Raw genomic sequence first — 9,225 nt, 5'->3', positions numbered from 1 at the left:
GGTAAGTAAAAGTTAATTGTTCAAATGTGCCTGGGGTTTGGGGCTGTGTGAAGTTTTTTAAAACTCATTGGCTTCTCAAAGATATCCAAAACTTTACAGCCCAGAATTTACAGATAAACTTCAAACTTCTTTATCCTTGTCTAAAAGTGAGAAGTTACCAGCATAGTTTCACTAATCAGCTGCCTTGGTGCAAAAACTTGAGTCCATCCCTTGGACAACCTGCCCTGTTGGTCTTGTGTTTCCACATGAAGCTGAGTGAAGGTATTAATTATGCATTTCAATCAAATCCTTATGCTGCTACACACAATCTCGCTATGTTCAGGAGAGCTCATACATTTTTAATCGTGTGACAATTAGGTGTTGGGGGTTAGGCAAGTGTCCTTTGATCATGGAGAAGTAACAGGGTGAAAGCATTTCTTCAGCACATTCTCCTGGATTTGTTTTTAATGTTAATGGGACATTTCCTCATGTTGCCTTCTCCAGAAGAGCTTCAGAGCAATAATTATCATCTCATCTATATTCTATTCTAACCTTAAAGCTGCAGGCATGATGAATTAAACCAAGATCTCTTCTGCAGCAAAGATTCACTCTACTTTAGCCAGAGAAAAGGACACTGAGGACAAGATTGGCCACAGAACGTTGGCTTCCAGCTTGCATGACATCATAAAATTGCCTTTGGAAAATAATTAACTGAACAGGTGTCAGAAGGGGCAAAGCAAGGCCCCTTTTCCATCATCTCCTCAGCTTCCTGCAGCACTTGTCCAGGATCACACAGCTCTACCCAAACCTCCCACCAAACTGGTGGAAGAACACATCACTTTGGGTCCACGGTGTTGGTTCCTCAGTGACCATAAGCTAACCTGTGCATGGGCTGCCCTCCAAAACAGCCATCCTGCTCTTCCTCCCTCTGTCCCCACCTCCCATCCTTGATTCCAAGCAATCTGGGGATCTCTGCCTTCTGAGCACGCTTGTGTTGACCACTCTGTGCTGGTGGACACAGACCACACTGACTGCTCCATCTCTGTGTGTGTGGCCAGATGTGTTTTCACCTGGCTGTCTTTGCAAATCTGGGCAGCTGCAGAAGCACAGTCACTGGTGAAAAGGAAGGTGACAGGGACACATGGCCATGGAGGAGGGACAGAGCCCCATTCCCCAGTGAGCTCAGCAGCCTCCAACAGCAGCCCGAGGTGCTGGGAAGGAAAGCGATGTTTAACATGTTCCTTTCCACTGGGGAATAACGGGCTCTGTGTTCCCTGCTCTTTGCTGTCATTTATCATCTTTTTAGAGAACTGCAGGGGAAAATGGCTTGATAACAGCAACACACTTCTCAGGGATGAGCTGATCTGCAGGATTGCAGGAGAGCTGATGCTGCTGGGAATCCTGGAGGGAGATGCAGGTCACCTGAGAGCAGCAAGAAGCACCTTGTTAAGGCAGTGGATCCTGCACACACAGCCACCTGCACTAAATATTTTCAGCCTTTTAATCTGACCTTACAGAATTCTGTAGAGATCCCCTGGATATTTAAAATCTTGCTAATAGAAGAATAAAAAGTGGGGAAGAGATAAATCACATGTGGCATATAATCTTAGCAAATAACCTTCAACCTTGTGCTAGCAATTTTATTGTGCTTGCAGTTTATTGTAAGCAAAAATAAAAATGCTCTAATTGCCTTCAAAATGTATTTGCATCTACTCTTCACTGAAGACAAAAACCACCTCAGTTTGCTCAGAATCAGGGATTGAGACTGGCCACTTGGAAAACAGGAGGGAAAGACCACTGTTAGCTTTCATTTGGCTAGTGGTTCAGAGAGGCTGCATAAGAGCAGGTATTTCATACCCAACTAAACTTCTGCACTGTTACTTCCCCTTGGTTGCCCAATAGTAAAATATTTCAGTCCCCTGAAGAGTAAATAACCCACTCAAGTGTGGGATGCAGTATTCCAGCTAAACTCGCTTTTCATTTACTCACCTAAATCATATTTTACTGGACTGAGAGGGTATTTTCACCCACAAACCAAGACTGACCCAGGATGTGGTCTTGGAATGAAGAGCACAAACCCACCAATACATTCATACCATCTGTCCTCCAGCCCTGCCCCCAGGACTACTCCCTGAGTCACTAAAAGGTGGCTATGAAAAGAGCAGCAGTTTGGGCCACTGGTTCCATGAAAGGGTGAATCTGGAAATAGGTCAGGGAATCTGAGATCCAGAGAGAAGGGTGTAAACGTGCCCCATTGCCCCTGACAATCTGGAACTTCAGTGATAAAAGAAGCATCTTTGAGTTCAAATCAGGCAACTCCTTTTGCTTTGTGCTGGCAACCTTGAAAATACCGCTGAGGACAAACCGCTGCAATGAAATTCCTGAAATTATTGGGATAAACAAATGAGGGCTACTCCGGCAACATCTCCACCACAGCTGATGTGCCCTGCATGGGAACAGGACGAGTCCCTTGGACACATCTCTTGTGACCACCTTGCCATCCTACAAAGCATCGCGATGGATGTGCACAACGGGAAAAGCACCCAGGAATGTGGGACTGGAGCGGGAAGGAGCCATTTCACAACCCACCCAATGCACCAGCAGTGGCTGTTTGCTACACTGTGATCCCATTCCATGGCCCACCACCACAACAGATGCCACGAACTTCTGCTGCAACTGGGATTTGCCTTCTCCCGCTCCCTGTGCTGATGGCATGAGCGCAGCAGCCCTGCACCCTCAGCCACGGAGCCCCACAGAGCCTGGAGGGCAGGGTGAGCGTGCTGCCGTGGGACTTCTTTCTTCATGAAAAGCCAGAGTGCCTGAGCTGGAGATGCCAACGGTGTTACACACAGCCCACACTCAAACACGGGCACTGTGTCGCTGCAGGAAGAGACACTCCATACTGCACCCCAGCTAACCTTTCTTTGCTGTCGTATGGAGGGAGTGTTTCCTGTTTCCCCTCTACTGGCATCCTGTGAGCTCCTTCTAAACTGCAATGTTTTGTATCTGAGGACTTTTATCCACCTCTCTCCCAGCCTTGCTCTGCATCAGCCTCCCTGGCTCATCCTGCCCTCGACAGCCTCGCTCGTCACGAGACCTGCAGAGCTCACAGGGAAGAACTTGATCTGTATTTCCCTTCACTGCTGCCTGCTTTCTCCAGCAGCCCTTTTCCCTTCACCTAACTGCTCCCATTTGGCCCTCAGCAGTTCCCTCCAGAGCTCTCGGTTGCTGCTGGCCGGCAGTGAGAGTCAGATCACTCCTGGTGCCACCTTCCCACACTCCCTTCCACTTCCCAAACCCTTTCCCTCTGCTCCAGTTCTCCACCTGCCCTTATTCCTCAGCACATTATGAACCTCTGTCATGTTTCCTATCGGTATGAAAGCAACAAAAGACTGATTTTTGTTTAGTGAGATACAGGAGATTTACCATTAAATTTGTACAGCTGTATAGTTATGCCAAGTAGACCAAAGGAATGCTGAAGCATAATAAAAGCATCGTAACAGTTTTTTTGAAATACATAAAAATAAATACTTTAGAAAATCTGGAATTGATCATTAAGTAAAATATTCAAAAGTGACTAAATGACTTAAGAGCTTACATCTCATTAACTTCAGTGGTGTGACAGATTCAAAATCAGGTAAATGAGATTTTTCTTGGGTGCATCTGGAAGCATTAACTATCCTTAAATTCTCAGCAGCTGTGAAACATTTTGTGTGGAATTTTATAACAAGGATTTTTTTTTTTTCAAAAATCACTTGAAACCATAATTTTTATCCCCATTATGGGAGTAGAGGGATGGAATTTAAATCATATAAGCCTCAGTGGAGTCACTGATTTGAAATGATTAAAAGTTAAAAAAAAAAAACAACCTTTAAACACTGCAACTCCAGCTTTCTGCTCACAACTGGAGTAAAAGTTCTTGGCAGGTTTTTTCAAACAGGAGTTTTTCCTACTGGGGCCTGTCCTTGCTTCCTTGCTTTGGCATTCCCAGGGCCTTCAATAAACCTGGATGTTCCTGCTGCATCCATGCACAGTCCTTGGCTGCCATTTTCCAGAGGGCTCCCACCCCGTGCTGGGGAGCTCCAGGTCACTTCAGGAGCCAATCCCTCAGTGCTGCGTTCTCTCCATTCCTCACAGGGAGCCATAAATCCCTCGAGGGGCATAAATCCCTGCACGCCATGAAACCACTCCGAACACACAGCAGACTTCAGCCTCCAAAATACTGTGGGGAAGGGAGAACTATGGAATGATGAAGGTGAAGAGGTTGGTGCCCAATTTCATTTCTCTGGCCCAGTAGTTTTCCAGTGTATTTTCCATTCAAACATAGATGCCACCAGACCACCTCTACATAGCCAGTGAGGAGAAGCCTAGGAGCTGGACTTCAGTGATCCTTGTGGGTCCCTTCCAACTCAGGATATTCTATGATTCTGTAATTCATATTTTTCATAATGACCAAGTTTTTCTGACTTGCCTCCTGTTGGTGGGAGCCCGGAATCCATTTCTAGAGAGCAGCATCCACCCACCTTTGATTTCACAACAGGAAAACCAAAGAGCAAGTGGGGGGTACAGCTCTACTTCCTCTGTGCCTCACCTGGTTCTATCTCCCCAGAATTATGTGCATACAGTAGATCATAATAGGATCAAGCTGACCAGAGCAGCTGTGGCTGCCTGGATTCCTGGAAGTGTCCAAAGCCAGGCTGGACAGGGCTTGGAGCAACCTGGGAGAGTGGAAGGTGTCCCTGCCCGTGGCAGGCGGTGGGACTGGGTGGGCTTTAAGGTCCTTTCCATCCCTAACCATTCCATGATTCTATAATAATCAATTTTACTGCATCTCTGTCCTTTGTTGAAACAAAACCATGGTTGTTTTGACATGGCTTTGTAGAAACAGGCATTAATAAACCTGGTACTGACAATACCATCTCCCTGGCTGGACTCGTATCAGACGTTTAGCAAAACCTCTGCCAGTTTTTATAGGAAACACAGCTGAACCCCAGTGTTGCATTCCATGTGCCATGATCTGTACAAACTGCAGACCAAAGCACAGCCTCCTATTCTGCTGATCAAAAGACACAGAGAAGGAGGAAGATCACAGAAGGAGCATCTGCAGAGCCTCGTATTAAGGCTTAGTCTGAGAGCACAACCCAGAGAGCCCCCAGCTGTTCCTGCCCCTACTCCTCCTCTGCTGCCAAGGAGAAACACAAACATCAGACACAGCAGCTCCTCAGACTGGCCTGAGTGTGGCTTGGAGAACAATTAAAGGAAGGTGCAGATGTTTAAGTGCACCACTGAACAGCACTCCCAAGGAGATCCTGCAATGGCAAAAGCTATTTAAGGCCATTTGCAAGTCCCTAAACAGCAGCTGAAAAGGGGTTTTGTGGAATATGATGCCATTAGCAGTTATTGAAATGCTCCCTATCCTCCCCCCGTGGGAAGTTTTGCTGCCACACATCCCTGGGGACTAATATCAGAGAAGTGGATTCCAGGGTTTCCATGTTCTTTCATGTCAAGGCTGAAGCTGATAGTGGAGCTACAAGCCTTCAAGGTTATCAACCACAATGAACTTTTTCTGAGCTGTTTGTCAGAACAGACTAGGACAGTTATGCTCCAGCTTCAGTTATATTTTAAGGGAATCTGGACACCTAATTTCCTTTCGGCCCAATTTGAAAATCTCATCTTGAAAGAGTTCTCAGTTAGTTTGCTTTCCCCAGTGATTCATTCTCCATCACATAATTCTATGAATTGAACTTACACAGGGGCCCTGATCCTTATCTTCCCAAAGTCAGGAAGAACCGCACCACTGCTATAGGTACCAGCTCCTTTCCACAGCCTGCTTGAACTGCCTCAGAGTTTATTTAGGAGACTGCCTTGAGAGACAGACACCAGGAAAAGGCAGCAAAAAAATGGACCAAAAGAGACGTCACAGACAACGTACAAGGGCATGTTCTTTTTTCTAGCCCTCTCCTGGTTATTTCGCTCCTTTTCACATTTTTAACCAAAATTTATTTACTTTGTTTTTCCTGGGATGAACTCCTGCCAATATTTTGATCTGTCAAAATCTCTGCTGACCTTTGGCTACTAAGTAGAAACAAAAAGCTAAATCCAAACATCATCTGTAACCCATTTATACCTATGGCCTACTTTTTAAATGTAGTTACAATAAAAATTCATTCTCTGAGCGAAGAAATTCTACCCACAGCTCAGTCCTTCCTCCCTCTGCTGAGGCAGGAAGGATGGCACCTGTCTCTATTAAAGATCCACAGCAACACAAACACTCCAGTTATCCGAGCATAAAGAACAGGACCTGTGTCAATACAGGCAAGGAGCCTTTCTCTCCCCTGACACACAGAAAACAGAGCAGCTTCACAATCTCTCACTGGATTCTCCCCTCACATTTATCCAGTCAGCAAACATGAGCCTAATAGCACAAGCTCAAACAATCAGCAGAGATAAAATAGATACTTTGACTATTTTGCCTGCAGCAAATAATTTAAAAGCCATTTAATAATTCAAATCATATGCAAAACAAGATACTGTTGTATTCAAAATCAAGTTTTCTTATCTCTGTAGGGAAGCCTGCATAGAAACCGTCAGCGCTGGGTGGCAGAAGCCACTGAATAAATGGAATTAAAGGGTTAATAATATTTCAGGTCTTCTCATCTAAAGAGCCCAAATATTCTCCAACACTTTTAAGCCAAAAGTTCCTCCTGCTGCATGTGCTTTGCCATGACCCCAGAGCCCTTGTCCCTCTGAAGCTCCTAAAGCACAACCATTTACAACTCTCCCAGCACCAGCTGCTTCAGACCCTCAGTCCTTGTGGAAACCACCTCCATTCCTCTTCTGAAGAGACGGGACCTTCGAGATCTCATCTCAAAGACAAGAGCTCCTCCATTTTCTTATCCCTTAATGTTCTGAGTGGGGGAAAATAGTTTACACATAAAATCATTAATCTCAATACTTTTCCAATAGTCTGTGTGATTGCTCTAACCTCTGCCATGAGTGAAAGCAAAGCTGTCAAGGAATGAAAGGGCAAATAAATCCTCACCAATTCATCCCACAGATGAAGTCTGGAAAACCTCCAGCCTCTCAATCAGCACATCCATGTCCCTGATTTACTCCAACTACTTGGAGCTAAACAGATTTCTTATCATTTTATTTGAAGAGGTGAGTGATGGATGGGGGCAGGAGTGGCATCATCAACGATCCCAAGTCCTGCTGGGGAGGAGCTGCAGATGTGTGGGAACAACAGCTCCTCTCCCTTCAGCAGGGATAGAGGCTCCCAACACACAGCCTCAGTGGGGATGAAAGAGAGGAGTCAAACTGCTGTTAGGGAGCAAAGCTGCATCTTCTTAGGAAAAAACAGGGACAATTTCCAGATTGATAGACCTTGAAAATACTGCAGCATTTGAGAGAGGCTGCTACAGAATGCTGGGGATTTGAGGCAAGGAACGTGAAGCAGCTCCAGTCACAGTGGTTTGTATTTAATGTCCATGAGTTATAAATCTCCTTTGTAATTTGAATGTCCCTAAGTCTTTCTGCTGTTCAGACTTCTATTAATTATGAATTCGCCATGATGAACCCCTGGTGGAGTGGGCTGCACACCTGAACATGCAGAATCCCAACACATTTGCTACAAATTAAACAAACACCCACCAAAATATAAATTCCTGCTGATTCCAGTCCTCCTGTGACAGCTTCTACCCTAATATGGCTCCTCACTAGAATTAGTGACTGCGCAATTAACTCCTTACTCAAACACAATTTGCACTGTGACAAAGGCCAATTTTGCTCAAATAAAGATTTCACTGTTTGACTTGCAAGTTGTACATGTCATGGAAACATGGCCGGGTGACTGATGAGATTCTTGCTGCTTCAATTGTAATTCTACCCAGGAAAATTGTGTCCTTCCATGGAAAATAGCAATAAATCACATATACATATTCCTGTCATGTGAGGCAGGTGGAAAAGTGCTCTCAGTACAATAATTCTGGTTTAACTTTGCATATATTTCTTTATCTCCTCTCTTTTAGTGCCACTTACACTATGACAGAACTGAAGAGAAAAATAGAGGAAGTTTGGATCATGGAAAATCCTCAGCTGGAAGGGACCCACAAGGACCATCAGTGCAGCTCCTGGCCCTGCACAGACACCCCACCAATCCCAGCCTGGACATCCCTGGCAGCGCTGTCCAAACGCTCCTGGAGCTCTGGCAGCCTCGGGGCCGTGCCCATTCCCTGGGGAGCCTGGGCAGTGCCCAGCACCCTCTGGGGGAAGCACCTTTCCCTGATCTCCAGCCTGAACCTGCCCTGGCCCAGCTTCAGCCGTTCCCTGGTCCTGTCCCTGGTCACAAAGATATTTCAATGTTTGTTTATTAACTAGCATTTGTAGAAAGGAGGATGACATGTCAGCCACCAGCTGAAACACAGAAATTAAGAAGCGTTAATTCCTTCCCATTTGTACACTTGTTCATCCTTTTCTACTCACATGACTGAAACCCAAGCAAAAAGACAAAATTCTGTGTTTGCCAGCCCCAAGTAGTGCTCTGTGCCCCGATGGGGTCACTCCCCTTTCTGACACAGCAAAGAGGGAAAGAATGGCAATGGGAAACCAACACCCCACAGCAAAGTTAGGCTCAAAGAAATCATTAACAAAATAGTTACAATAAATTAATTGAATTGATTTCTAGCACTGTTGTTTCTGCGTATTGAAACGCACAAATATGGAAGAGGCAGAAATAATGACATCAGAGAAGTGGAGGGAACCTGACTGTCACCAGTCCCTCCCAACTGCCCGTGGCATCCCCTGAGCTACATGTGGTATCCAAATCCCTCCGTTTCCAAAGCACTCACTGACCCCCCCCAAGGGAGACAGGAGGCTGCGTGGATCAGGAGCCAATTCTCCCACAGCAAAGTTATTTGTTCCTATAAACTGGGAAGTGTTCTAGAACTGCTGAGCTCCGCATTTCTCTGTGAAGCCCTGACAGAACGCCTTAGAGGGGGTCCATAACATTTTGGAAAGACATCCACTGACGTTATCCACGCATCTTCCATATAATTTCTTTCCTTTTAAATCTCTCTCTAGAGAAAAAAAAAATTACCTTTATCACAGCCTTTTTATCAGCTATATAGGTCTCTACTTCCAGCTAAATCTCTGCAGGAGGAAAGCCTCTATTCCCAGATACTCCTGGTTGTCATCTCCAGTCCTCATTTTATTCCATGTGATTGTATTATCCACAGGGATTGAGGAGGC

The sequence above is a fragment of the Corvus hawaiiensis genome, chromosome 11, assembly GCF_020740725.1.
Source record: "Corvus hawaiiensis isolate bCorHaw1 chromosome 11, bCorHaw1.pri.cur, whole genome shotgun sequence".
Lineage (NCBI taxonomy): Eukaryota > Metazoa > Chordata > Aves > Passeriformes > Corvidae > Corvus > Corvus hawaiiensis.
The sequence above is the reverse complement of the archived record's forward strand: the minus strand, read 5'-3'. Positions refer to the sequence as shown.